This window comes from Mizuhopecten yessoensis, unplaced genomic scaffold (assembly GCF_002113885.1).
Source record: "Mizuhopecten yessoensis strain PY_sf001 unplaced genomic scaffold, ASM211388v2 hete_36167524, whole genome shotgun sequence".
NCBI classification, from domain to species: domain Eukaryota; kingdom Metazoa; phylum Mollusca; class Bivalvia; order Pectinida; family Pectinidae; genus Mizuhopecten; species Mizuhopecten yessoensis.
This window is the reverse complement of record NW_018485266.1, coordinates 1-4,678: the sequence shown is the minus strand read 5'-3', so window position 1 is coordinate 4,678 and position 4,678 is coordinate 1. Positions and strand designations below refer to the sequence as shown.

Genomic DNA, 4,678 nt, shown 5'->3' with positions numbered 1-4,678 from the left:
ACCAATCGCAGCACTTTCTTGACCATTCAACTTATGTTTTATATCAACTCTTATGAGACACACAACCGGAGACATTCTAAGGAGTCAGACATATATGAAACTGCACTGCATACTTCCAACTTACATTGGAAGAAGTCCTTTGTGCACAGCATCCTGGTGAATGCGTCGCGTTTAGTATTGTATTCTTATTCAATTAATATATAATTTATGAATTAATTACGCAGCGCTATGAATAAACTGAACTTTATTATCGGTAAAACGTATATGTGATGGTGTGAAAGATATATTTGTTGTTTTATGTGTAAATCTATATATATGTATATCTATTATTTATAGGTTCTTTCGAACCAACGAAATGAATATCACTTGTGACGCTAGCAAACACTGAGATAAGAATGTTGTGTGAAATATTCTTTATACTAACACTAGGGTTTAGACGAATGTTTCACTACAGTTTCCGTCATTGTATGTGATTTAAGCATAAATTCAGCCACACTTGTTAGAGAGGTCTATAGTAAGAACAGGTTTAAACACCCAATTCACTGGTTTACTGATAGTCCTGTCATGGCGATACTCGCGATAAGCTCTCTAAAGAAGGTCAAACACTAATTCCAACCTGTTCGGTTACAGGATTGCTAAACAACTAGATCTGATGCATGCATAAGTAAAATAGTAGAATGTTCTTTATATCACATAATTATGTATTTTTCATTTTTGGACGTTTGTGCCCGTCACGTTCAGATTATATGTTCATTTGTAAAATGATTAATATCATATGTCCATATCTAAGCTTTATAAATAATTATTTATATATATATATATATTTATAATAAAAATTGAAGTTATACACTTTTCATTATCTTCATATATAAGTTATTTCCCTTACAAAGCTTCTGATTACCATAACTTACTAATTCACTATTATCTGAGTTTTATCTTTACATACAATTTCAGAGCGGAACTCTTCTGGTAGGAGATACGTGTCACTGTTACAGAGGGTTTACCCTTAACAGGTATTTGTGGGTAAAATGTTACCTGGCAAATTGCATAAAGTGAACTTCATCATCAAATGGTTTAGATTGATTTCTTGTAGACCCTTCAGACAGAGATCGGAAAGGTAACGCCCATTCTGTTGTCCAGAAACTGCCTACAATGCATATATAATTTATAAAATGTATATATACATACAATGTATCGGTCTGATAAAAACAAAAGAAATTTTCGTTAGATATTCATTCATGAATTAAATTTGATAAGTATTATATATTGATAAATCGAAAAAAAGACAAAAAAATAAATAAAGAAAGCAAGGCAGTAGATTGATTGAGGTCGTGGCAAGAGTTTTTTTTCATTACGTATACAAGGTTCAAACGTGATATAACAATCTAAAAATAGTTTAAAGGTAAGAATATTTACAAAACAATACCACATAATATATCAAAACAAATTAACTCCATTTGATATCTAACAATACATTGATAAGTTGCGGTTCATTAACATTTGCGTCGATACTTAAACCGATGATTTCTTTTTCAATCTGCCAATGTATTGTTTGTGAACCCTTCTCTGGGTCTTTGACACCCTAATGGTTCTACCGTATGTGACCCTTGAATTCTTTTATCGTTATGTATACACCACCTGGGTCTTCGGGGTCGTTTATGGTCCCGTCGTGTGTGACTCCCTTTTCTTCCCTAGCCTCCCAAGCTTCATTGGCAATACCTCCATCCATGTAAGCCTGGCCGGGTTAAACAGACGAAATAATTTAAAAAAAATAGAGTTGGAAAATAAAACCCTATAACTGCAACGTGCAGAAACAAATTCCAAGCTCGATGTCGTTACGAACAGACAACAACAATCACCACTGGAAGGGACATATAGTATGACCCCCCCCCGCCCAAAAAACAAAGTTATAAAAAGTTATAAAAAGTTTTAAAAAATCAGGAAGAGAACTCCCTGTACCATATGCAGCACCAATATATTTATATCAACCCTGAAATCGAAAAAAAATCTGTAGGTGATCAACAACCTTAAGGAACCCCGTACCACTGCCAAAAATGAACCTTTTCATTTGAAACTTATTTTTCCGGCATGACTAGAGCTTTTATAAATCATTTTTGAAAAGAAAAATACACATTGTGGGTCTTTTATTAAATCATAATGGAGATGAAACAAACAAAAATTTAACGAACGTGTTCCAAGTGTTTAATGGTCTGCGGGTCAGACCAGTATTCGAACCCTGGACCTCAACTTGTTAAACCATCGCTGAAACCGATTGAGCTATCTTGAAAACGGATGTGTACAACCCAAAGTTATACACAAATGGAAGTTAAGGAGATGTTACTGTATAAAGAAAAAACCGGCAGCGCAGTGGGACAGGGATTCTTAAGACATAGTTATAAAATACTCAATCATAGCCGACATAACCCAATATTTAGTACACCGAAATAGACCAATAACATAACAGGGAAGATCAGGATGGCGAACCGCTGTTGTCGTCCTCTTCAGTCACTCGGAACTCAGGATGCTTCGAATAAGGGATTTATGACAGGGACACACGAGCACGTAAGGGGAACGATTTGTGTTATTTCGCCGTCGTGTGATCAATATCATCCAATCAGACACGCTGTTATATTGATTCGGTATAACGATGAATATGTCAAAATAATACACTGCACTGATGACTAAACTCATAACAAACCGTGAACCGGTGATTTTTACAAATGTAGTTTGTATTAGAATTCTGCTGACATTCGTCATTCTCTTGTTGTTTCAATGGTACACATCAGTAGCAATTGTTCTATCTAGCATTTTAAGGTAAAATACTAATTATTACATGTACTTCCAGGAGTCTTAAACATGTAAGGTAACAGAGGAATTGTTATGACCGTCGTGGATATGTAAAACAACTCAGTTATTGATAAATTACACTTGTACCAACCATTCTTTCATATTCAATCAATATCTGGTGCATTTGTTTCGCTGTTGTTTTCTGCAATTAAATTGTTTTAACTTCAATTTATCTGAAAGATAAAGACGAATCATCACCGAACTTGCTACATATATATACTGTGCAATCATTTTCGTAGGATTTTTAATTTCGTTGATTCCATGTGTAATCTTCAACCACGAATGTGTAGGTCCACGAAGTAATTACAAGTTTGATATACTCGTAATCCACAAATCCATGTTTCCACGAAATTGTGTTTTGTCGGGAAACCACGAAATTTGGGCGCCACGAAAATATCTGATTTCACAGTATTTGTTTTCCCAACACATAGGGAATGCTAAACTTAATGTAAAGGTTGCGGGTTAAGTATTTAGGTCAGTATACTGCCTTATTTAAGTAAATCAAATTTCTAGTTTGACATCTTTCTTAATTTATATGCGTCCTTTTATAATTAGGTAATAAACTGCTTCACAAGCTCAAGGGCTTTATACTTGAGAGGCCTTATCACGACCCCATTTTTATCATTCTGTCAAATTTTAACCGTTCTAACCTCCATACTGTCTTTTGAAGCGGATATTGTTCTGTATACAAGATTAATAAACAGCCTTACCTTTGAGAGGCTCAGGTCGAAAGTTGCGTTCCGTACGTTTCCCTCAATTTGTTTATAACTGAAAGTATATAACATTTAAACCTTTAACAAATGCAATCGAACTTTAAACATTTATATACTCTCCGTTTCTTAACATTTTCCGTTATTCCTTGTAAGGTATCGTTGTTGTGAGACCAGAACTGCCGAGTTTGTCTCTAGAAAATCATTCTTTTAAATATAACAACCAAGCACAATAATGTTCTTCCGTTGATAGAGTGTAACAAAATAATATCATCTTAAAAAACATATCTACTTCAGAGCTCCAACGTACGAAGGGTAAAATAATATTTAGCATTGTATGAATACTATTATTTGTTACTTTCATGGTTCATTTAATGATCCCCGTACCACTGCCAAAACTGTAAGTCATTATTGGAAACTGGCTGTAAAAATCGTCAAGGTGCTAGACCCCGATTCGAACCCAGATCTCCAGACTGCTGAACGCTTGAGCTACCTGTTTGGCGTAGGTGTCCCTAGCCATTTGTTCTAAAGTTCTATATTAACGGAAGTTAAGGAGAAGTTATGGAGGTTACTACATATAGGGGAAACTATAGTACAGTGGGACAGGGGTCCTCAACCATTGTTCAGCTATAAATAGTCATTGAAACTCTTGAAGTGGATAAAGTTTAAGTAACCTAACCGCAAATCTTAATAACTCTTCCGTTTACTGTACTTAAGTTGTATCCCTGGTACCCCAAAGTTGCCTTGCATAGCAATTACCCGAAAAAGAAACAATTTTATAGTCGTCCATGATTGTTTGCTTTGGGATTAAGTTTTGCATATTTTTAAATACTTACTTGTGTAGTGTTTCGTCAGGAACGAAGAACAACTAAAACAAAAAAACAATAAGAGAGTACTGAAGTGTCAACAAAATCATTATTGTAACTCGAAATCGATAAAACTGAACAAAATATGAACAAAGGAAATATTTACATGGAAAACATTGTGTAAAAAATAAAGAATAAGACCATGTGTTCCGGAAGAATAAGCGTCTTCTTCTTCGATGACACCTGCCATGCTAATCCAAGTAAAATCAAAGTAATGTCACGTCCTCACATGGAGAACTAAGGTAGTGACAACAA

The 4,678-nt window shown here is 34.7% G+C and overlaps 1 long non-coding RNA gene across 1 annotated transcript; it reads right to left on the bottom strand.

The window, feature by feature from the left end:
- Positions 1-1,041: 1,041 nt before the first annotated feature.
- LOC110444732 lies at positions 1,042-4,425 on the bottom strand. The gene is made up of 4 exons (XR_002462278.1): positions 4,394-4,425; positions 3,558-3,615; positions 1,639-1,735; positions 1,042-1,147 (listed from the first exon to the last, which is right to left on the bottom strand). It is a non-coding gene; the product is annotated as an uncharacterized LOC110444732 (long non-coding RNA).
- Positions 4,426-4,678: the final 253 nt, after the last annotated feature.